Source organism: Drosophila serrata, unplaced genomic scaffold (genome assembly GCF_035046125.1).
Source record: "Drosophila serrata isolate PLE 108 unplaced genomic scaffold, ASM3504612v1 contig_280, whole genome shotgun sequence".
Taxonomy (NCBI): Eukaryota; Metazoa; Arthropoda; class Insecta; order Diptera; family Drosophilidae; genus Drosophila; species Drosophila serrata.
In genome coordinates this window covers 1-27,301 of record NW_028257178.1, presented here as the reverse complement: position 1 = coordinate 27,301, position 27,301 = coordinate 1, and the positions used below count along the sequence as shown (strand labels likewise).

Below are 27,301 nucleotides of genomic sequence, written 5' to 3'. Positions count from 1 at the left end.
TTTGTTTTTAAAAAGCACATTGTTCTATTCTTATGTTATTTGTAATTTAATTCATGTTTTTTTTATTACATTTGAGCTTAAATAAGTAGCGGAAAAACTATTACTTTGGAAGAACGAAGCATTATTTATAAACTAAACGCATCTGGCCAAAAACCAGCTAAAATAGCTAAAATCACGAAATATGGTTTTAGTTTATATAGTGCTAAATATATGAAACAAAATAAAATAAAAATAGGGTCATTTTATACATAATAATTTAATTTAACTATATTAAAAAAAATGTATTCAATAAAATAATGTATAAGCCTGGAAATAGCACTTAAAGTTCAGGTTTATAACAGGTTTCAGGTTTATACATATATAATATATATGTACATATATTTATATATTATATATGTATACATATATACATACATATCCAAAAGGAAACATTTTTGGGTTGTCTAATAGGCCGTTCCCTAAATCTAAAATACCCTACAAAATCCTTAAAGCTCAGGGGAGCCAAAATACAATTTTTATAAAAAGTTTAATTATAATAACCGTCAAAAAAAATTTGTGCCAATTATGTCACCACCCAATTTTGTCATTTTTTTCAATTTCTGGAAATAATTAAATAAAAGAACATGTTACATTAAAATCTCTTTTAAGTATTAATAAGTTTACTTAATAGGCTATAAAATGTCATAATAGTTTTTCCCTTTTTTATTAACATTTAATTAGAAAAATTTATACTTTTTCTGAAGAATTGAGCTGAATTTTCTTGTATGACAATAGCTATACCTACAATATAGGAACAAATGTACATATGTACATGTATTTATGTATTTATGTATTATGTATAATCGTAATCGTATTTTTATAAAATTTAAAGATTATTCCATTTCTATACGTTCATACATACATATGTACATACGTACATATATACTATATATCTTATCTTATTTGCAAATACATATACATATGTACATATGTACATATAAAAAACGAACGATGTAAAATTGTTCATATTCCTCTTGTTCTGTTTGTATGGCAACTTTGATCCTATAAGCGTATACTGCAATAGAAAGAAGACTATAGTAACGGGCAGACTGGCATGGCTAGATAAATTCCTTTGATGCTGATCACAATTACATATGTACATATGTACATACGTACGTACATTTGTATATATTACGTCCATCACTGCATGGTAAACCTCTAAATAAAATTATAATACTCAGTAAGGGTTTAACAGAGAAATAAACAATTATGTATGTAAGTGAACTGATTTCTTATCAACTTTTAAATTAAATGCTTATGTATACATGGTTTGACTATACATATACATATGTATGGGTACTTAGGGTATTCAAGGTCATGCACATTGGTCGGAAGGTCTTGAAGTAGATTTTTATTTAAATTTTGTGTGTAAATCCACCTTCAACTTTATAAATTATCACCTTCAATAGTTTTAAAATATTAATTTCTTTATGTTTGAAGGCAACAGTTATTAATTACGATAAATACATATTAAGTGTATGATGAAGGAAAAGAGAGAGATAAGGGCAACATGGACCACTGGAAATTGAGTGGAATGAAAGAGCGTGGACCCGCAGACTTTTTTCAGTTCTTTAATCGTGGTTTCTGTGTCGATGTCGACGTCGTTCAAAGACTTTTGCGGACTAATTTGCTTTGTGAAACAGTTCCTCAGTCTGTTTACTGTAAAGCCTAACAGTGGTTCGTAATTAGCAGTAATTAGCTTAAAGGCAGTTCTGTGTTTGTGTGTGAAAAGTGCAACACAACAGATGTGGCCTTTAAATAAATCCAACTCATGTTGAGCTTTACAATAAACAGCTGGTTAAGCTGCTACTTTTTAATATTCACTAATTTAACGCAGCTCTAATTGTTGCATTTTTTATCGGTTGTGGTCTCCATACTTGTCCCATCATCATCGGGTCTACTTGTCTCTGTTAAAGCTCATGATAAGACATTTTGACGTCTGAAAAAGCTCTGCTTAGTAATATTCATACTGACATTCTGGTGCCTAACATTAAAAACAAAATTGTGCAAATAAATAAAATATGCCATGTCAAGTTCTGGAAATTTAATTCATTTGATTGCTGTCAGTCTAGCAATTTGATGGTGCTCATATTTTTTACAGTTCAAAACTATTAATCGGTTACCGAACACAACTCATTAGCCGCCCTTTGGTTTTTTTTGAAAGTTTTAAATACTTTATATATGTATACACATACATATGTATACAAAATGATAACTATAAAAAAAGGTATGTATCCATAAGAATAACGATCCATAGAAACGATCGCAAATGTTTTAGGAAATATAAAATATATAAATTTACAGATAAGCCGACATATATTATATCTGTTTTAAATATATTAAACACAAAAAAAAAAAAAAAAATAGTTTAATCTCAAATTGGATCAAAATATCTTGAAAACTGAAAAAGTTATTTATTTATCTGAAATATAATTTTAAAACGCAATTCTAGAATATTGTCAAATGACTATATCTTAAATTTGATGATATTCTGTTGAAAACTAAAAAAGTTATAATCTTATTTTTCTAAAAATTTAACGATTGTTCCTATGGCAGGTACATACATATATATATGTATATGATATAGACGTCCGATCCGGTCCGTTCCGACTTATGTATGTATGTCCGGTCCGTTCCGACTTATGTATGTATGTATATACATATAAGTGAGATTTTATAGAATACTAACTGCAAAGCTTCATTAGGAGAGCTTAAAAACTCTGAGAATAGTTTGCGTAGAAGGGAGACAGACGAACGGACGGACATGCCTAGGTCAACTCGTATACTTTATAGGGTTGGAAATGATTTCTTCACTGTGTTGCAAACTTCCGACTTAAGTTATATTACCCTTAAGGGAAAAATATTTATGTATTGATATTTTAAGATTTTGTTACATGCCTACTTTATCGCTAAAACTATTCAAAATCTTTCTAAATATATGTATGGGAAATTTACCTTTAACCCTAGTACAAAAAAAACAAGAAAGGAAGCTACCCTTGCAGATCGAACTTCGATGACTTGGAATCCAGACAATATAAGTTATATATATTTATGTTAAAAAACAATGAAGTAATACCTGCTTTCATTTCATTCACCTATACATATTATATTTGCAGTTTTACATTCACAGATTTGCTTTTTTCCTCTACATCTAACAATCGTTTGTATGGCACCTATATGATATAATCGTCCGATTTTCATTAAAGTTGATACAAAATTTCAGACTAATACAAAATGGCTATATCTCAAATTTGATGAAAATCTGTTGAAAACTGAAAAAGTTATAATTTTTAATTGTATTAATTTCTCGATCGTTTCTATGGTAGATGATATAGTAGTCCGATTTTCATAAAATTGTTATAATTTCTCGATCGTTCCTATGGGAGATATAGGATATAGTAGTCCGATTGTAGAGTAATATGAAATGGCTACACCTAAAAATTTGATAAAATTCTGTTAAAAACGGAAAAAGTTATAATTTTTAATTTTATTAATTGTATTAATTTCTGGATCGTTCCTATGGGAGATATATGATTTAGTAGTCCGATTTTCATAAAATTTTACACAAAATCATAGAATAATATGAAATGGCTATAGCTTAAGTTTGATAAAAAGCTGTAAAAAACTAAAAAAGTTTTAATTATTAATTGTATTAATTGCTCGATCGTGTTACACAAAACTGTAGAATAATATAAAATGGCAACATCTTAAGACTTTATCATTTTTAATGGTATTAATTTAATTGAATGCTGAAACAGTTATAATTTTTAATTGTATTAATTTCTTGATCGTTCCTATGGGAGCTATATGATATATAAAATACATACATAAAATTGTACACAAAAATGTATAAAAAAGTAATATAAAATGGCTTTATCTCAAATTTGATCACATTCTGTTGAAAACTGAAAGTGTTATAATTTTTGTTGTAAAAATTATCCGATCATTCCTATGGCAGCTATATGATATATCATAGTCGTCCGATCTGGCCCGTTCCGACATATTTACGGGTGAGAGTATATAAAAGACTAACAGCAGAGACTTCTTTGAGTAGAAACGGACATGGCTATATCAACTCGGCTGTTGATGCTGGTCAGGGATATATATATTTAATATGGTCGGAGATGACTCCATTACTGCGTTGCAAACTTGTGACTGAAATTATAATACCCTGCAGGGGTATAATAAAGCGAGCGAAAAGAGAAATTCAACCTTCTTATTTTTCGCTTTTCGTACTAAATGCTGCAATCAACAAACTAAACATCTGTGATACTTAACGCGAAATAAATTGACTGTATATATTTCGAAATCCTAGAAAATGAAATTTACCGAAGAGCCTGAATCTGCCACCAAAATAGTTGTAGGTTTTTTTTTTTTTTTTTTTTTTTAATATATAAGCATTCCAAGTAAAAATATGTTTCTTTTTTTGCAACATACAACAAAAATTGTAAATTAATGAATTTTCAGGTGATATTATACAAAATATTGGCTACCTATCTTCATGATTTTTACTCTACGCCAAACTAAAAAAAAAAAACAGCAGTTTGATTTGGGCTTCTACAAGTTAATTGCTACATGTCGGGTATCCATTATTTTCACATTTTTCTGGCTAAAGTAGTCTATAACTACTGAACTGAACCAGAATCAGTTTGTATAGTCTGCGTTGAGCTGCGACTCTGGAAACGTAAGGATGCACACTGAAAAAACTGAGGGTAAAAAAAAAACCGAAAAAGTGCATGCAAGCGGTTAAATGCTTGCCTTAGCGGTCAAATACTTTGAATCTGTTAAGGTAAGATACGATAAGGTAAGATACGGTTAAGGTAAGATCTGTAAGATACGGAATCAAGTGTTTATAGTCCAGAAATATTGGATCTATTAGAAATTCCCTTAATATATGTTTTTATTTGTAATAAGAAGTTTAAATGACAAGGAATTAAAAACAAAAAATTATGTAAGGCGTTTGCGCCTCCAACATCCAATCCTTTCGAATTCATTTTAATTTGACTTTAATAAAAACATATTTAAGAAACGAGTAGAAATGCATACCAGTGTTGTCCTTTTAGCGAATTTTCTTTAATTCGTTTGGTCACCCGGTTCTTAAGCGAAACATACATACATATGTGCATATATCAAATCACCCTGAACCAACCAAATTTTATATACCTTAAATATATACATATGTACATAAAACACATATTTTTAAACCCTTGCAGGGTATTATCCTTTCAGTCAGAATTTTGCACCGCAGTGAAGGAGTCATTTCCGACCATATAAAGCATTATATGGTCTTTCATTTATGTTCTTGATAAGTATCAACAGCCGAGTCGATCTAGCCATGTCCGTTTCTACGCAAACGAGACTCTCAGTTTTGAAGCTATCTAAACGAAACTCTTCAGTTAGTCTTCTATATACTCTCACACGTACATACATATATATGTCGGAACGGAATAATCGTAAAATGTTTTGAAAAAAAATTATAACTTTTTTCAACAGATTTATCAAATTTGATATACATATAGCCATTCTATATTATTTTTCAATTTTCTGTAAAATTTTATAAAAAATCGGACTATTATATCATATAGCTGCCGTAGGAAAGATCAAGAAATTAATACCATAAAAAATTATACCTTTTTCAGTTTTCAACAGATTTTCATCAAATTTAATATATAAAATAATAAAAATATAGCCCTTTTATATAACTCAAGAATTTTGATTTAAACTTTATGAAAATCGGATGGTATAGCTGCAACTGCGACTATATCATATAGATATTAAGGAAAAGAGGAAAAAACATACATAAATATATATATATATATATATATATATCCTCAGGGATATTAAAGCTCGTCGTGCCGAAGTAAGCTTCCTTTCATGTTTTAAATAAAATTTAGGATTAAAATAAAAAGGCTACCTCATACAAATATTTACTGGTATAACTTTTCAAACATTGATGTGTAATGAGTCTATTTATATGAAATTTGAAATGCATATGTTGGCATTTATAGTTTTAACCGATTTGTGGTGGTGGCTCCTTACAAAAAAAATGAATTTTAAATTGGTAACTTTTATAGATTCTTTAAAGGGCTTCATGGGAGGCCAAAAATGAGCCCGTGATAAGGGAAGGCAAAAAGCCTCATATTAATTAGTGGTGTAAAATCAGTTCAAAGAAAATTACGGATTTGTGTAATTCAACTATGTATGTATGTATGTATAATCGACAGCCGGAACAAATTCCGATACTCGAGCTATTATTAAAATCAAACGTAATGACGATATGCTGTTGTAGATTGCAACCTAGAGTAGTTTTAATTACCGCCGTGTTTGCACTTGAAGAAATCAATAAATGATACACAAACTGCGTAATTTGATAATAGCTAGCTAATTGTAGTAGCATTAGCAACGTGTGCTGATCCAAACAAGTTCAAGGGTTGCTTCTATTAAGTAAGCATATTTTTATTTACAATACACTATCTAAACTCCTCCGAATAACTTCAAACAATGTATTAAGAAATGCCATACATATATCTATATATGTATACACATATATGTATAATTGTATAATATACATATATAAATATTAACATATATATATGTATATATATATTTTTTTTTTTTTGTATGATAGTACCTAAGTGTTATAATATACATGAATATTATTATGAATATGCAAATATAAATCTCTTTTTTAATAAATAGTGTAACATTTTTTGGTTCCATTTTTATAAATGTTTTAATTGGGCTTTAGTATTACATTTTATTTTAAATGGTTTTTATGAATTCGAGAATAATTATTTCTGAGCACCGACAGTGTGCGCAATGGATGACTGAATTATTGAAAATATCGTCACTGAAAACAGCTGTTTCCAAACAAACTGCTTATATGGTATCAGCGAGTCCGAGGTCGCTGAAAATATTTACTAAATTATTGGGAAGCCAGGGTGGTTTTATTTTTTTTTTTTTTTTTACTTTACACTTTTCACCATGTATTCAATTACAAAATATGAGTATTAACGGTAATACGGTTTATCACAAAAAAAAAAAAAAATAATAATAAAAAAAAAAAATAAATAAATAAATAAAAAATAAATAACATGTAACATAATAAATTAATCATATTATTTGATTTATTTTTTATTTTAACATCCCTGGGGCTATTTGGTCCTCATATAATTTCGCAAACACCCTCCCACCTTCAACACATGATTTTATTTCTGTCATGTGCGATATTTTACTGTCTCAAGTCAACTATGTACGAAATTCCTTAAAGCCCTTACTTGTTATCTGTTTTGTTTCAGATCCGGCGAGATTTAGTTTAGCCAGCATGGCTCCGCTGACGCATATTCATATTCATATCATCCAACTGTCGATGTGTCTCTCGACTTTGGGTCTGACTTACAGAATATACAGTATGTCAAGAAACTGTCTACACACTGAAAATTTAAAATATTTTTTGACTTTGCATGCAAATATAACGCTTTTAGTAAGGTTTTTTTTTTAATTTTTTTTTCAATGGATATCTATTTATTGGATAATTCTTAATGATAATATTTAAAAACATATACAAAACAATTCAAGACTTAACAAAAAATTAACAAAAAATAACTTTTCACATTTTTGACACTGTCAATAAACTCTTTACACAATATTCAAAACTTACAGCTAAAAGGATATATTTAACAACTTAAACAATAATTTATTAATTTTAGTACTTTGTAAAATTTGAATTTCGGCTTTTCTTCGTCCATTAAGCCAAATTTTTTAGCACTCTGCCTCAAATTTGATTGGAGTATGGAGAGATACTGCTCAGCATTCATAGTGCTTTCTATGAATGCGAGCTCCCCGACTCTCTTGCTGCTTATATATGTATTTATATTTTAAATGTTCAGTGTGTAAACAGTTTCTTGATATATTGTATCTGATCGTCCAGTCAAAAAAGTCTTCTGTTTAATTTAATTGATCCTATTTATTCATTTGCACTTGCATGGCTGCTGCCGTCGATATTTTTACAATGCCATGAATTCCTTTTTCAATGAATGTGTTCCGTTACACTATTCGGCAATCTTTAATAAACCTCCGTGTTTTACTAAAGAGTTCAGCCTACTTAAAAATAAAATATCTAGGCTGTATGCTTTCCTCTTAATTATAGCGCGATCGGCTCGCGGTGTTATATAAACTATTTAAATCGTTGCAGGGTCCAGTTCTAACGGAACTCAAAACAATTTTATGATTTTGTTAACACTTAAATTAAGCCTAAAACTAAAATACTACCGTAAACAATGATAAGGCGATATCCGATCTATTTTCGCAGTTTTTTAGCGAACGGTCGTATGGTGTACGTGCTGCGCGGCACATTTTTTATCTGGACCCCAAGAACGAGATTTTTTATAAAGTATATAGTACTTTTAACAAAGCTTTTATTAGTTCGGGATGTATGTATGTGTGTAACGGAATCTTTGAACAATATTTTCAAGGGTTTCCAAATATCTGATAAACTTGAAACTTTGCATACTTCTCAAGGACCGAAGACAATGCAATAATTTGATAAAAATTTTCATGATCCTGATTAGGATCGTCAGGATTGATAAATTCTTTAATAGATCCTCCGTAAATGAGTAAAAGAGACAGAGCTAGCGCGCGATCTGCGCACACTAAAAAATAGAAAATAAATAATAGTTAAAAAAACTAAAACAACACGGTTTTATAAATAACCGAGCTAAAAAGAAGAAAATAGTTTATAATTACAAACAAAATTAGTAAATTCAGAGCAATAGTATATAATTATAAACAAGATCACTAAATTCAGAGTTAAAAGCGTGGGGTTCATCTATAATCAATGTTACAAATATTCTAAGGGCAACTATTTATATGGGTAGAATTATAAAAATATAGAAAAATCTTACAAATAACAGTTTCACTGTACAATGTCTCGCCAAGTACATGTTTAACTATTGTTACATCGATGATAAATGTATTTCTGTAAACATAAAATATAAAAGAAAATCTCTGATATTTACAAAAAATGATTAGATTTACAAAAACAGTGCAGCTTTAGGATATCTCGTCACGTATGTATTTAAACGTTGTGCTTACCCTGCAATACCGCGTCTCATCAATTGGCCACTGTTATAAACATGTCATCAACGCGCCGACTGTGACTTCTACCGAGGCGACGCTCTGCCGACTGCGACGCTCTGCCCACGATACAGTTACGGCGGTAGTCTAGGCGGCAGTCGTCGGCAGTACCATGGCCCGGACGTTGAGAAATTTGTTGGTGAAACATCGGTGAATTGTTGATGAAACATCAATGAAACATCGATGTTTCATCGTTGAATTGATGATGAATTTGTTGATTAATTGTTGCTGAATCATCGAGTTATTGTTGATGAATTTTTATTGATGACAGCCTAGGACATGCCCATGTTAAATGAATCATGAAAGTTTGTATAGCCTGTCATCGATGAAAAATCAGCAGCACCCTCTTGACTGTTGATGAAACGTTGATGAATTGTTGATTACAGGTACTGCAGGGTAGTGACAGCATATATATATATATATATGACAGCACATATATCAGTCAAATGACAAATTCATTGCAATAGTCGAACTGAATACGCTTTAAACTCTGAATTTAGTGATATTGTTTATAATTATATACTATTGGTCTGAATTTAATAATTTTATTATTTTCTTCTTTTTAGTTCGGTTATTTATTAAAGCGTGTTTTTTTTAGTTTTTTTTTAACTATTATTTATTTTTTAAAGTATATATGGGCAATTCTACAGAAAGGTCCACCGCAGCCAAAAGCTATAATTTGCTTAAAAACGAGTAGTCAGATTTTAATTAGTCAGATTTATCAAGACAAAGAGAATTTTTCATTTTCTAAAATTAGTTTAAAAAAACAGTCAATATAAAATGCAAAAGGACATATGCGATCACCAATGGTCGTACAGTTTTAATTTAAATTATCGCTTTCCAAAATGTCGCGTGCGACCGGGACTAAAATTGAATTTAAAAAATAACTTTTTAATATTTTAAAATCAAACAAAATACATTATTAAGAGAATTCATTGCGTAATTCATTCAAATTTATTCTACTACAATTTTTCATCACGTTTCGCTGAAATCAGAGCTTGAACTGGTTTTTTGCAAATATTTTTGTCGCGTGCGGATGCAGTACATTTTAGTGAATATCTTGAAAACAAACAAGGGTTTAAAATCGACCTTAGCACCAATTATAGTGCTAACCAAGAGCTATACGTTTAAATTTTTATGAAATTAAAATAAAGTCTTGGCACATATGTTTTTTTAGTTTGAATGCGTACGAATGTCGCATTCGACACCAGAGAATTGCCCATATATGATATGTATATATCGAAAAAAAAAATATACGGCATGCCATATAGAACGTTATAGAGAAGCTATATAAAAAATTTAAAGAGAATCGGTCCAGCAGTTTTAAGAAAAACGCAAAGGAAGATAAAGAAAGTACTCTAAGGTATACCGGCAGAGCTCACTTCTAATGGCTGTAGAACCCACAAGTAATGAGATATTTTCAAGCCTGTCTTAAAATGACCGTAAGAATATCGTAAAAAAAATCACATTTTTAAAAAATTGCTCTACCCCCTTAAGAAGATAAAGAAAGTAATCTCGGGTAAACCAACAGCGCTCACTTCTAATGACCGTAATATCCACAAATAATGTGTTATTTTTAAGGGCTTTTTATTTATTAGTACATCAAAAAACATATGTTGAATTAAAAATTACTTGTTTAATGAAGAAAAAATATTTATGAATGCGGAAATATAGCTAGTCAAATAAGGCACTTTTTTAGCGAATGGTCGCTGTGCTGCACAGCTCATTTTTTATCTGAAACCCAAAACAAAACTATTTTTATAAACTATATACATAAGTACAGCTATAGCATGGCGGAGCCGTTTTCGGAAAACAATCTTTTTGAGCAAATGGGAGCACTTTGAAAACAAAATATTTTTTTACGAAATTTTTGTTTTAAAAATGTATAACTTAAAATAAGAATCATATCGAAAAAATCATAAAAAAGCTGTGTAAAAAAATTTGAAGACAATCGGTTGAGTAGTTTGTACACCGTTCCAAAGATCGTAGTTTTAAGACTAACGCAAAAGAAGATCAAGAAAGTACTCTATTGGGGCATGTGTACTTCTTATTCCTAGCGTAGTAGTCTTAGCGTTTAATAACGTTTAAGTGCGCCAATCTGTTCAAAATATATTTTTGGCTTTTCCCAAATACAAACATTTTTTTTATCGTTTTTTTTTTATACCCTTGCTGGGTATTATAATTTCAGTCAGAAGTTTGCAACGCAAAGGGAAGTAGTCACCTCCGACCATATAAAGTATATATGTTCTTGATCAGCATCAGCTGACTAGCATATGCTAATATAACCTAAACAATGTAAGTAACAACATGTTTAAAAATTGATTTAATTTTGCTTATAAGATAACTGAAATGGACAAGTTACGTAAACCTGAAAAACAGCTAAGGATATTCTTAAATATTCCTTAAATTCTTCCAGCAATAGTTTTTGAATAGACACCTCATAAAATAATATGTTAGTTAATGTGGCTCCTTTTCATTTTGAAAAGGCGGGTTGTCAAATATACTTTGTGCATTGCCGCAATTACTGCACTGCACACTCCATTCAAGGCAACAGAAAACTAAATAAATAATTAACAAGAAGGGAAGTTAACTTCGGCACGACAAAGTTTGTTTACCCTTGAAGATTGAATTTGATCATTAAAAATTAATACAAAAAAATAAAACGAAATATTTTCTGCTTATATTACTGTCACCTATATTTATTATATTTACAGTTAAACAGTTCCAGTTTTGCATTTTCCTCTATATCTAACGATATAACGAACGTTTGTATGGCAGCTATATGATATAGTAGTCCGATTTTCAGAAAATTAAAACCAAAATTCTATAATACTATAAAATGGCTATATCTCAAATTTGATCAGAATACGTTGAAAACTGGAAAAGTTATAATTTTTAAATGAATTAATTTCTCGATCGTTTCTATGGGAGTTTTATGGTATAGAAGTCCGATTTTCATAAAATTGTACCAAAAATTGTAAAATAAAATGAAATGGCTATATCTCAAATTCTGTTGAAAACTGAAAATATCTTTTTTTTTAATATTTTCCGATCATTCCTATGGCAGCTATATGATATAGTCGTCCGATCCGGCCCGTTCCGACTTATATACGAGTGAGAGTATATAGAAGACTACCTGCAAAGTTTCATTCAGATAGTTTTCAAAACTGAGACTAGTTTGCGTAGAAACGGACAGACGGACATGGCTAGATCGACTCGGCTGTTGATCCTGATCAAGAGTGTATGTACATACTTTATATAGTCGGAGGTGCCTCCTTCACTGCGTGGCAAACTTCTGACTGAAATTATAATACCCTGCAAGGGTATAAAAACGCTATTAACGCTATAAAGCAGTTGCGCGCTTCTGTTATCCCTGAGTGGTTTTTGTTGGCACTTGTTTATTTTTTACCCTGAGTAGTTTTTGCTTTGTGCGTCGCAGTTACAGCTGATGGCAGCCTCTCAAAATTGATTTTGGTTAAGGAAAGATTTGCGCAGGTCGTACCAATAGTGATGTCGCCGGCTTTTAACAGTTTAACCGTTTAATAGACTACTCTATTACTAAACCAGAAAAAGGTGAAAATAATGGACACCTTCCCGGTAGCAATGTACTTGTAGAAGCACAAGCCGAATTGTTATTTTTGTTTAAGTTTTGCTTACAGTTTATGAAAAACCATGCTGATTGGTTATCTTTTGTTTAATATTAGCTGAAAGTCAACAAATTTAACAATTTTATTTTGTATGTTGCAGAAATACAATAAAGTTCAACTTTAAATTCTCATTTCTTCTACAAACAAAGTCTTTGAACTGGAGAGTCGGAATCAATCTACAATCTTGTCGGAATGGGACTTTTTTTTTACAAGAAAGGAAGCTAACTTCGGCACGCCGAAGTTTATAAACCGTTGCATATAGATCTTCAAGGACTAGGAATCCCAATAATATAAATTATATATATTTATGTTTAAAAACAGTGAAGTAATACCTGCTTTTATTTTATTCACCTATACATATTATATTAACAGTTTTAGATTCACAGATTTGCATTTTTGCTCCGATTTTCATAAAATTATACATAAAATTGTAAAGTAATATGAAATGGCTATATTCCGAATTTGATCAAATTCTGTAGAAAACTGAAAAAGTTATCATTTTTAATTTTTAATTTCTAAATTTTAATTTCAATTTTTAATTGTATTAATTTAATAGAATATTATAAAATGGCAACATCTTAAGTTTTTATAATTTTTAATGGTATTAATTTAAATGACAACTGAAAAATTTATTATTTTTTATTGTATTAATTCTTGATCGTTTCTATGGGAGCTATATGATATGTAAAATACATACATAACATTTTACACAAAAATGTAAAGTAATATAAAATGGCTATATCTCAAATTTGATCACATTCTTTAGAGAACTGAAAATGTTATAATTTTTGTAAAAATTACCCGATCATTCCTATGGCAGCTATATGATAAAGTCTTCTGATCCGCCCCGTTCCGACATATGTATATACGATTGAGAGTATATAGAAGAATAACAACAAAGTTTCAATTATATAGCTTCAAAACTGATAGACTAGTTTGCGTAGAAACGCACAGATGGACATGGCTAGATCGACTCGGCTGTTGATCCTGATCGAGAATATATATACTTTATATAGTCGGAGGTGCCTCCTTCAATGCGTTGCAAACTTTTGACTGAAATTATAATACCCTGCAAGGGTATAAAAACTAAAAAAAAAACGCTTTTATAAATAACCGAACTAAAAAGAGGAAAATAATTTATAATTACAAACAAAATTATTAAATTCAGAGCAATAGAATATAATTTTAAACAAGATCACTAAATTCAGAGTTAAAAGCGTGGGGCCATCCGGATACACGGTAGTATCTCGCTCCTAGTACCTGTTTTTTTTTCTTCTATAATTAATTATATCAATCATTGAATAAATTTGTGAATTGAATGAAATTGTCATTTGACTGACACTAAGCACAGCGTTTAAATATATACGTGACGAGATATCCTAAAGCTGCACTGTTTTTGTTAATCTAATAATTTTTTGTAAATATCAGAGATTTTCTTTTCTATTTTATGTTCACAGAAATACATTTATCATTGTTTGTAACAATAGTTAAACATGTAATTGGCGAGACATTGTACAGTGAAACTGTTGTTTGTAAGATTTTTCTATATTTTCATAATTCTACCCTTATAGATAGTTGCCCTTAGAATAATTGTAACATTGATTATAGATGCCCCACGCTTTTAACTCTGAATTTAGTGATCTTGTCTATAATTATATACTATTGCTCTGAATTTACTAATTTTGTTTGTAATTATAAACTATTTTCTTCTTTTTAGTTCGGTTATTTATAAAACCGTGTTGTTTTAGTTTTTTTTAACTATTATTTATTTTCTATTTTTTAGTGTGCGCAGATCGCGCGCTAGCTCTGTCTCTTTTACTCATTTACGGAGGATCTATTAAAGAATTTATCAATCCTGACGATCCTAATCAGGATCATGAAAATTTTTATCAAATTATTGCATTGTCTTCGGTCCTTGAGAAGTATGCAAAGTTTCAAGTTTATCAGATATTTGGAAACCCTTGAAAATATTGTTCAAAGATTCCGAACTTCTTGTACAATACAAATTTTATCTCTGAATTTAGTGATCTTGTTTATAATTATATACTACTGCTCTAAATTTCATAATTTTATTTGTAATTATAAATTATTTTCTTCTTTTCAGTTCGGTTATTTATATTTATATTTTTTTTAGTGTGGGTACCTATAAACGCGTGTTTTTTTAATTTTCTAAGCTATCAGTTATTTTTCGTATTTTAGTTCGATTTATCAATAGTCAATTTTTGGGGACATGTAATTATGAAATATCTTACGAACTATTTCGTAATCTCATTATTTCATTTAAGACCAGGATAATGAAAAATTTTTATCAAAAAATATTGCATTGTCATCGGTCCTTGAGAAGTATGCAAAGTTTCAAGCTTATCCGATTTTTGGAAACCCTTGAAAATAGTGTTCAAAGATTCCGTTACATACATACATACATACATACATACATCCCGAACTAATAAATGCGTATTAAAAACAAGAAAGGAAGCTAACTTCGGCACGCAGAAGTCTTTATATGAACATCGATCACTAGGAATTAAAACAATATAAATGATATGTATATAGGTATGTTAAAAAATAATGAAGTAATGCCTGTATTCATTTCATTCACCTATACATATTAAGCTTACAGTTTGACATTCACAGTTTTGAATTTTCTCTATATCTAAAGATCGTTTGTATCTATAAATTAAATTTGATGAAAAACTTTAAAAGTTATAATTTTTTCCGCTCATTCCTATGGCAGCTATATGATAAAGTAGCCCGATTTTTTTAAATTTTAACCAAAATTGTAGAATAATGTGAAGTGGCTATATCGCAATTTTGATAAAATTCTGTTTCGATCGTTCCTATGGCAGCTATATGATATAGACATCCGATCCGGTCCGTTCCGACTTATATATGAGTAAGAGTATATAAAAAAAGTTTTATTTAGGTAGCTTTAAAACTGAGAGACTAGTTTGCGTAAAAGTGGACAGACGGAATGAAATTTTGTAGCTAGTTTTCTATATACTCTCACTCGTATCTCTGTCGGAACGGGCCGGATCGGACGACTATATCATATACATAGCTACCATAGGAATAATCGGAAAATTATTTCCAAAAAAAATTTAACATTTTCAGTTTTTAACAGAATTTAATCAAATTTTAGATGGTAGGTAGGTTACAGTGGTGAGGCCCATTGCTGGGGCCTCCAATTAGAGCTAAGCTCCTTTTTTTTCCACTCCCTCTGTTTTTTTTGTTGTTATTCACTATCAGTACCATCCAGAGTCAGCAAGGAAAACTAGGATTGCTGAAACTTTCAGCTTTCCTATGCTTCTCAGTAACTCCATCTGGTAAGCACCGAAGTGGCGAAATCTTATGTGGTTTAGCGCTGGGCAGAAGCAGAGCAGATGTTCCGGTGTCTCTTGCTCTGTAGGTTGCTTACAGCTTCGACAAATTGCGTTGTATGGCAGTCCCAACTTCATTGCGTGCGAACCGATCGCTCAATGTCCCGTGGTGAGTGCCGTGAACCTGCTGATATCCCGCTTGCTGTTGGATAGCAGTTCCCTGGTTCGTTTCTTGTCGTACCTCTGCCAACATTCCCTTGACCTTTTGTGATCGCTCTTCATTTGCCATTCTTTATTAGCTATCTGTCTAAAGTGGTCATGGATCCTTGTCTGGATCGCGTTTAGGGAGATTGGTAATTCGAAGTCAGAACTTAGCCCCGCCGAGCCTGCACGGGCTAGTTCGTCTGCCTCCTCATTACCTGGGATCTCGTTGTGTCCCGGTACCCATGTTACTTGTACTTTATTTTTGTCGGCAAGTCTATTAAGGGCCTTCTTGCATTCTGCCACTAGTTGTGAGTTTGTTTTCACGGCAGATAGGGATTTTATAGCCGCTTGGCTATCCGAGTAGATTCGAACTTTTTTGCCGCAGTGTCCTTCACGAACAGCTCTATCGGCATTATATCTGGGATAGCGTTGAGAGCAGCCGCGGGGCATGAGCGCATTGCACCCACTGCCCCCGCACTCGCTGCCCGTTGCATCCGTGTCAGCTTCGTTCTGTTGTAAGCCCTAGTTAGTGCCGGCCACCATACTAGGGCTCCGTATGTTAGAATTGGCCGTACCACTGCAGTGTAGAGCCATAGAATTATCTTTGGGTGCAGTCCCCATTTATTCCCAAACATTTTCCTGCAGGAGTAGAATGCAATGCTTGCTTTCCTTACTCTTTCTGCAATGTTATCTCTTCATTAAAGCTTTTTATCCAGGATAACTCCTAGATACTTCGCTCGCTCCGATAGTTTTAGCTCCATGCCGCTAATACTGGGCATGTTGAAAGGAGGTATCTTACTTCTTCGTGTGAAGAGCATAAGTTCCGTTTTAGTGGGGTTGATACCTAGTCCGCAGGTTTCTGCCCATTTGTTTAAACGACCTAGCGCACCCGTCATTATTTCGCTAATAACGTCAGGGTATGGTCCTGATACTAGCAGTACTACGTCGTCCGCGTATGCAACTGCTTTGACTCCACCCGTGTCAATATGGCGTTCATATTTGTGAGCCAGAGTAGGGGCGATAGTACCCCGCCCTGAGGTGTGCCTCTCTTCACAGTCCGCGTGAGGTGAGTGCCACTCAGTTCGGCTGTGATCGTCCTGCTCTTTAGCATGACTCCGATCCACTCTCTGATGCCTCTCTCAATACCTAGCAAGTTGAGGGAGCCCAGGATAGAGTCGGGGTTCACGTTATTGAACGCGCCTTCGATGTCTAGGAAGGCTGCCATCGTGTATTGTTTGTGTTGTAATGTCTTCTCGACATGATGTACAACTACGTGTAGCGCTGTTTCCGTAGATTTCCCTCTGCGATACGCATGCTGCGCATCCGAGAGTTGATGCCCTTCTAGAGACTCTCGGATGTGGACGTCCAGGAGTCTCTCTAGTGTCTTCGGGGTGAAGGAGGTGAGACTTATCGGTCTATAATCCTTTGCTAGGATGTGCCCCCTTCTGCCCGGTTGCGGTATAAAAATGTCTTTAGCCTCTCTCCACAGCAGTGGGACGTGCGTCAGTCTTAAACAAGCTTCGCAAATGGCTTTTAGCCATTTGCAAATACTGTCCTTAGCTGATTGTAGCATTGCCGGTATTAAGCCGTCTGGGCCCAGGCTTTTATACTTATCAAAAGAATCTATTGCCCACTGGATACGCTCAGTGGTAATGATGTCTTCCGTAGGTGTATCCAATTGAGAGCTCGTTCCCTCCTCGGGTTCCGAGCTCACTCTTAGGCTTCCTGGGAAGTGGGTGTCAACTAGTAGCTCTAGTGACTCCTCAATTGTCGTCGTAGCAGAGCCGTCTGCCCTGTTGATCAGGGTAGGGCTTATGTGACCTTTGGCGAGGATTTTGCTTACTCTCGCCGTGTCCTTTATGCTTTCCAGTGACTCGCAGTAGTTTTGCCACGACTCTTTCTTGGCCTTGTATACTGCCTTCTTATAAATTTTTTGTGCCTCTTTGTATGATCCCCAATCCCGGGTTGCATAGCTGTGGTTAAAGGACTTTCTCGCGCTCTTCCTGAGTTCGCTTAATTCCTTTGTCTACCACGGTGGGTATTGCTTCTTCGAGAATGTTAGTTTACAAGTCTCTTTGAAGGCGTTGTTCAGAATATTCGTAAGGTCCTCAACCTCCTCCAAATTTTAGATACAGCCATTTTATATTTTTATCTATTCTCTTCAATTTTTTTTAAAAGTTTATGAAATCGGACGACTAACTCATATAGGTGCCATACAAACGATAGTTAGATGTAGAGTAAAAATGTAAATCTGTGAATCTAAAAATGTAAATATAATATGTATAGGTGAATGAAATGAAAACAGGTATTACATCGTTGATTTATAACATAAATATATATAACTAGCTGTACCCTGCCACGTTTCTCTGTGGCATATTGTGGTTAAAAGGGCACTTCTGAATACATCAAGGTTATGGCAAAAGCATCTTCCTGGCATAAGGTGAAGAAGGCAGTCAGAGTTGTCGTAGGCGGATTCAGGACTCTTTCTTGCACAGTTAGTTCTGTGAAATAGACACGTTGACCATTCTCCAAATTGACTGCCAAGTGAACTACAACTGGATAGCGTTCATGAATTGGGAACGAAAAAATTCTCCATGCAGCCTCGTTGCTGCTTATGTATCTTCCAGCCTGGTATTGAGAGATTTCATCGACAACTCGTACTGCATTGCTGTCACCATTTTATGCCTGAACACCAAAAACTGCCATATCGCTGCCTTTATTCACGTACTTGCAGTTATATTTAATCGATTTCACGGAATTGCAATATTCTACGTTAATGTGCGCTTTGTATGATTTTGACAATAGTGGTGAGTATGGAACCACCCAACGATTGTCTACCTCAATATCACCAATTCTCATGTTTAAAGTTGCCGAAGTCCCTCCATCTTCAGTTGACCGTCTCCTATACAGAGGATATCCATCGTCCCCTGTTACGATGTTGGCTGCAAATGCTCGAGGATATCGCTTGGAACACTTCCCGTCTACCATTCATGGTGAACATGGGTTGAGGGTACCACAAGGGCCATGGATCATGTTCTTGATGACAACTTCATGCAAATCCGTATCAACCTCGGCCCGTGGTATCTCAGCGCATATAACATCGTCGATTTCGTCTGGAGTAATTTGATCATACAGCCAAATCAGTATGTGCGCATGCGGCAATCCTCTCTTCTGCCATTCTACTGAATACATCCAGCAAAGCACAGATCCAAAAACTCCATGTTTCACAATGAAATCCATCAGTGACTTGAGCTTTTGTCTGAAAACACGGGCTGTGATGTCATGCCTATCCCTATATGATTGTCCAGGAAATAACAGCTGTACTACCTGTTCCCAAGCTGGATTGCATGTGAAGGTGATAAATAAATCTGGACGGCCGTAGCAACGAACATATGCCATGGCATCTTGAGCATATTCATTCATGTGGCGTGGACTACCTATGTATGAGGATGGCAAAATCGTGAGCTTTCCAACGTTGGTTGTATTACGGTCATTCATCACAGCATCCCGCAAATGGATATATTCCTCGGACCGAAATTTCGTCTGATTCAGCTCAGTCTCTCGGAAGGAGGCCCGTTCTTCGTCAGTCATATTCGTAATCTTACGCCTTTTTGCTTCTGTATTGCGAGTAGAACGACCCAATCTCGACTTCTTGGGTGGCATGACTTCGTTTCTTAGTGAACCTGAACAAAAAAATAAAATTTGTATCTCCAATTTCTTCTTTCAATATGTTTTGAATGTTTGACAGGAAATGCTTTGATTCAGCTGGCTGCCTGTAGACGGCGCAGCAGTAGGGGCACGGGGAAACGCTAAAAAAATGGATATATTCGCAAATGCAGATAAGCTATCAACATCAAAAGTAGACAATAACCGAGCTGGAACCTCAACGCACGTTGTGTAAAAATTTGGGCTTAAACGGTTCAGAACTTTTCAAGTCTATGAAGGATGTAGACACGAACAGAGCATTTTTATATATATAGATTATATTGTATGGATTCCTAGTCATCGAAGTTTATCTGCAAGGGTATATAAACTTCGGCGTGCCGAAGTTAGCTTCCTTCAACATGTGTTTATTACGGGAAGACATGCAACAAATATATTTTTTAAGATCACTTATTTTTAATATCGGTCTAAGCATAACTTTAATACATATGTAATTTCAATAAAGATTTGACTATGTTATGTGGTCTTTCCGGGGTATCCTGGTAATTTTCCTAAATGTTACTTCAATAATAGGGCGCAAACGGCCATCTTAACTAATTATTCCATTCCATTATTTTTTTCAAAATATATAAATAATTCTTGAGCACTAATGAAAACTTCGGATGCTAGGCTTTATGTGAAATATAAGAATGACTGTTGCCAGTCGAATTTATAAGCAGATCCTAAGAACTTTAAATGCAAGCTAATGACATTCTATTGCTGCTTGAAAAGAATCACTTTAGTTAATGATGTGTACGTCAACATCATAAACTCGAGTTTACTGATCATACTTCTTTAATGGTGAAAAAAGCCAAAGATGTGTTTGAATTTATTTTTAGGGGTGATCAAAGGATTTCGATGACCTCTGAGCTACTAAGAATGTATTCTTTTATAAGTTAATTAGTTCTCTAATTAGTTATAAAGAAGGAGTCTCGGTTTTATTGTCAACCAGTTGGGACATCTCGTTCTTCTGTTTTTTTTTCAGGAATTTTTGTTTATTAACTCGGAAAAAGTCCTAAATTTCTTTTTGGAAAATTTTTGGAAAAGAAAAGTATTCATTGCGCGAAGTAGGATACCCTCCCCGGCTGTGGCTTGGTGGTTTCTGCCATGCAGACGCCACCCACAGCTGGCCCCTCTATCAAAGGAAATGCGTCTGGCCCGAAGCCTCGACTCTAAACGTATGAGAACTCTGTGCAGCACATCAAGGAAATCTTCGATTTTCCCTCTTATGATAATTCTCGCTCGTCTTCCCCTCGCTCTATTGACGTTGCGGCTGAGATCCGCAGAGTAGCTTACAAGAGAGCTTAGCATATGAGCTCTGTGATTCCGAAATCGAGCTCTATTGATTGGCAGCGGGTGCAGCCTAAGAGGAGACGGTTGCATAACTTTGGACCGTATACCAAAAAGAAACAGCTCTGCGAAGGATTAATAAGTCACGTTCCCAGCAGTCCTATGCTCCCCTTTCTCATAATCAGTTTGCCTTGCTGATGAGCGTTGATGATGATGACATAGTAGATGTCGATAAAGTGAATGATGCAATACGAAATCTAATCCCCCATTAAAAGCCAAGAAGCCCAGACTCATTAGAAATCCAGATGTCATTGATATTAATTCCTTGGAGGCCTTCCTATCCCCCCCCCCTATTCCATTTAATTATGGATTTCAATTGTTTCCTACTGGGGATGTCCTAATTTACTCAAAGAATTCCGACGACGACTGCCATATACTAAAGCTTTTAAACGCTCATCATGTCCAGTATACCCATTTTTGCTTAGACGAGTATGAAACGTTCCGTATGGTGGTACGTAATCTACGAATCTCCACTTCAGTTGATAAGATTATACAAGAGTTTAAAAAGCAAGGCCACTCTGTTGTCAATACGTACAATCTGTAATCTAGTCATCCTTCTCGGGTTCACTCTGATGGTAGAACTATTGCCCAGCCCAACCAGAATGTGTAGGTTCTAAATCTGTCCTCTGCTCCCAACAACAGAGACGTCTTGATAATTAAAGTACTCCGGAAGAACAAGACTCTAAGGCAGTGTTTTAGGTGTTTTGACTTCGATCACACAAAAAATTATTGTCCAAAGAGTGTCTGTGTGTGGACGTTGTTCACTCGAACATCCTTCTGGCTCTATTCTGCGCTTGGCAAAAACTGTCAATGACCTTGTTTGTGTAAACTGCTATGATCAAGCAATCCAATTTCCATAGTCGAAACTAATTACTTCCAATTATTACTAATGTCTTCCGCATTGGATTCTGGAACTCCTGCAGCCTGGCATCAAATGTGAATGACCTGCTTATATGTTCCCTACAGCACAAAATTTACATCAGGTTAATTGCGGAGACTTACATTACATTACATTACTCTTGCACGTTTCGAATGCCTGAGATCTGACCACCCCATCAATACTCGCCGAGGTGGTTCAGCCATTGTGATCAAGAAAGGAATTTCCTATTACCACCTTCATATTGTCAGGAATTGGAAAATTCAACTTGCTACCGTCATGGTCTCAACTAGCAGAGGAGAGTTACTGATATCTTCCTCCTTCATTAAGGTTGACTAGTGTTGACTTTGATCACCTACTGTCAGAACTGGGCTATAAGTTCATCTTAGGCGGTGACTTCAACGCAAAACATCGTCTTCGGGGTAGTTAAAGAGCTGACGGTAGTGGGAGCGCTCTTCATGATGCTATAATGAATTCTTCAGCGAATTCTTCTTCTTGCTAATGGAAGCCCTATGTGCTTTCCATCCAACTCTAGGGCCACCCGTCCTATATTGATCTTTTTATCTACAAATAGATTGCAAGTAACCTGCTCTCCATCAGAGACCAGCATGACCTCTGACCAATTGCCGCTTGAAGCAACCTTGGCGTCTGCTCCTACTACTATTGTCTCTGGATCCAGTCTGCTGAAACCAAGATTTTGTCTCTCAGCCTTCCAAGATTCACTGGATAACTCCTTTGAGCTTTCCATCTCCCTACACACCATCCTCCTTATAAGGAGTAGGTAGGCTGCTGCTGTACCGGCCGCACCGGTGTCTCCAAGCTCTCTTACGGCAAGGCGTCATTGTGTGCTCTCTTCAGAGGTTGAAGGATTGCTGTTGTATCCGTTCATCCGACATAAGGGTCAACAGGCTGTGCAGGAGAATCTGAAACAGAGTTCGGTTAAAACTGACATTACTCAAGGCTGAAGCTACGGATCATATGCTGGACCCCACGCTTTTAACTCTAAATTTAGTGATATTTTTTCTAATTATATACTATTACTCTGAATTTAATAATTTTGTTTGTAATTATAAATTATTATCTTATTTTTTAACTATTATTTATTTTATATTTTTTAGTGTGGGTACCTCAATTTTTGCGGACATGTAATTATGAAATATCTTACGAACTATTTTGTAATCTCATTATTTCAGCTCTGTCTCTCTTACTCCTTTACGGAGGATCCATACAAGAATTTATCAATGACATTTTTTTTTATCAAAATATTGCATTGTAATCGGTCTTTGAGAAGTATGTAAAGTTTCAAGTTTATCAGATATTTGGAAACCCATGAAAATAGTGTTAAAATATTCCGTTACATATATACATACATAGATACATACATACATCCCGAACTAATAAAAGCGTATAAAAAATAAGTATGGCAAATGGGCAAGATCCACACAAGACAGAGTTGAAGCTTTTGCTCAAAATCTGGAAGCTAGATTTACTCCCTTCGCAACAGCCTCTGCCCGGAGAGAACAGATAGTGGTTGTCAAGCATGCCATGACACACCAAATGGAACTCCCTGTGCCACCTATAACCCTACAGGAGGTTAAAGCCATAAAAGCCCCTGGAGAGGATCAAATTGACAATATCGTCGCAAAAAATCTGCCTCTTAGAGCACTGCTATACCTTATACTCTTCTTCAATGCTTCCCTGAGGTTGAGTTATTTTCCGAAGGCTTGGAAGAGTGATTGCATTGTAATGATCCTTTTTAAGGATAGAGTTCCCCAAGGAAACGTGCTGGGACCAACGCTGTACAGCTTGTTTACCGAAGTCTATGCGACAGGAGCAGAGTCCAATGCTGGCCACATTTGCTGACGATACTGCGATTCTCTCTAGAACCAACTGTATTTATGACGCGATTGATATGCTTTTTTTGTACCCCAAGAAGTTAGAGAACATGGCCTGTCGCTGGAACATATCCATTAAACCGGTAAAGTGTGCTGTAGTGACGCACTCTCTAAGAAAGGAGTCGTAACCTGGCTTTTTCCTGCATGGAAAGCTTCTTGAGCAGGTCAAAGAGTATATGTACCTGGGGGTCACTTTCGACACCCGAGTAACCATCGCCGAGTAACCTTCGCCAGTTAGGCGTTCATTGGAGGATAAGGCCAGAAGGCTTTACTGGCTGCTGAAGGCAAATAATTACCTAAGCCTGGGAAATAAGGACTGGATATACATTCCATCCTTGCCCCCACTTGGAGATACGGGATTCAACTTTATGGTTTGCGGCCAAAACTATTCTGAGTCGCAAACAGGTATTCCAAAAGAAGTTCGTCCGGAGAATTACTGGTACTGAGTGGTTCATCCTTAAGGTAGACACAGCGAGAGGGTTCCCTTGATTGGAGATATAATCAATGAGCAAGCCAAACACTACAGGAATAAGCTCATGTCACACCGAAATACCATTGCCAGGAGACTTACATCTCGGAGGACTTGCCAAAGACTTCAACAAATTCATCCCTCGGACCTTCAAAGGAAAAAGATTTATTAAACACTGTTGAAACTCCCTGCCACTTCCTATACCCAATTACCCCACTTTAACCCTTAAAGTTTTGTAAATTTCCATTGAACTTCTCCTCACACTTTCAAAATGCTACACTACTAAATAAATAATTCCAAATTTTTTACCTGTGCCTTTAGGCGATTTAAGAAGGGATGCAAACTATATATTAGTATTAGTATATTAGCTATTCTAGTAGACGTCTCTTAAAAAACTTACCATGCTCAGTGAATACCAATTAAAATTAATTTATCAAAGAAATGTCTTAATAATATGATTATTATTTCTAATATATATGTATAAATTTAGACAGTAGTGCTGTTGTTAGTTCTGAACTTGTTATTTTAAACAAATTTACTATTACCATTTAGCACAACAGCCCCGTTCCTGCCCGCCTTTCCTATTTATATAATCGTATATAAAAAATCTAATAATGTTGTATTTTGTTTTTGTTCAAGCTTATATAATTTTAGTCAAATCCTATAAGTGAAATCTTTTTACCCTGTCCCTCTTGAGCTCAAGCCAAAGTCAAAGCCGGCAAAATTTTACCAAACACAATTTGATTTTGGAATCGAAAATAGACAAAAGTTCAACCGAAATGTTAATTGGCGAAAAAACTATTTTATTTGGAACATCGACTGAACGTAAAAGAAACCAAAAGTAAACTTAGAATAAATAAGAACTCAAATTTCGAGAACTTTAACAGAGCCGTGTCCAATGCATATATTTGTTGATTTATGCATACTTTTTACAAGCTACTATAAGTGACATATGTAGAAGTGCATTGAAAAGGGTTATTAGCCTATTTAATTTAAAGAAAATTTGCTGAGATTTGAGTAAAAAACAAAAAAGAAAGCTAACTTCGGCAAGCCGAAGTTTTTATACCCTTGCAGATTGCAAATTTATCATTAATAATAAATTAAGTATAATTATATATTTTGATGTCAAAAACAATGACAACGTTATATTTACTTATATTTATTATGTTAACAGTTCTATAGTTGCAGTTTCACATTCACACTTTTTGCATTTTGGTCTATATTTAATTTAAATATTTAAATATTTTAAATATTTATTTAAAATAAGCAATTATAGCTTCCCTGTTTTATACCCTTGCATGGTATAATAATTTTAGTCAGAAACTTTCAACGCAGTGCAGGAGTCACCTCCTATCATAAAAAGTATATATATTCTTCATCAGCATCAACAGCCAAGTCGATCTAGTCATGCCCATCTGTTCGTTTCTATATCTATATCTATATATATATATCTATATATCTATATATCTATATATCTATATATCTATATATCTATATATCTATATATCTATATATCTATATATCTATATATCTATATATCTATATATCTATATATCTATATATCTATATATCTATATATCTATATATCTATATATCTATATATCTATATATCTATATATCTATATATCTATATATCTATATATCTATATATCTATATATCTATATATCTATATATCTATATATCTATATATCTATATATCTATATATCTATATATCTATATATCTATATATCTATATATCTATATATCTATATATCTATATATCTATATATCTATATATCTATATATCTATATATCTATATATCTATATATCTATATATCTATATATCTATATATCTATATATCTATATATCTATATATCTATATATCTATATATCTATATATCTATATATCTATATATCTATATATCTATATATCTATATATCTATATATCTATATATCTATATATCTATATATCTATATATCTATATATCTATATATCTATATATCTATATATCTATATATCTATATATCTATATATCTATATATCTATATATCTATATATCTATATATCTATATATCTATATATCTATATATCTATATATCTATATATCTATATATCTATATATCTATATATCTATATATCTATATATCTATATATCTATATATCTATATATCTATATATCTATATATCTATATATCTATATATCTATATATCTATATATCTATATATCTATATATCTATATATCTATATATCTATATATCTATATATCTATATATCTATATATCTATATATCTATATATCTATATATCTATATATCTATATATCTATATATCTATATATCTATATATCTATATATCTATATATCTATATATCTATATATCTATATATCTATATATCTATATATCTATATATCTATATATCTATATATCTATATATCTATATATCTATATATCTATATATCTATATATCTATATATCTATATATCTATATATCTATATATCTATATATCTATATATCTATATATCTATATATCTATATATCTATATATCTATATATCTATATATCTATATATCTATATATCTATATATCTATATATCTATATATCTATATATCTATATATCTATATATCTATATATCTATATATCTATATATCTATATATCTATATATCTATATATCTATATA

The 27,301-nt window shown here is 33.2% G+C and overlaps 1 long non-coding RNA gene across 3 annotated transcripts; it reads left to right on the top strand.

Moving 5' to 3' along the window:
* The first annotated feature begins 1,409 nt into the window (after positions 1–1,409).
* On the top strand, positions 1,410–24,947 carry LOC147643161 (uncharacterized). Of its 3 annotated transcripts, none has more exons than XR_015272507.1 (3): positions 1,472–1,716; positions 1,956–2,266; positions 11,363–11,490. It is a non-coding gene; the product is annotated as an uncharacterized LOC147643161 (long non-coding RNA). The 3 variants fall into 3 exon arrangements; XR_015272506.1 differs by having other exon boundaries at positions 1,473–1,716; positions 1,877–2,266; XR_015272505.1 differs by lacking the exon at positions 11,363–11,490 and adding an exon at positions 23,465–24,947 and having other exon boundaries at positions 1,410–2,266.
* Positions 24,948–27,301: the final 2,354 nt, after the last annotated feature.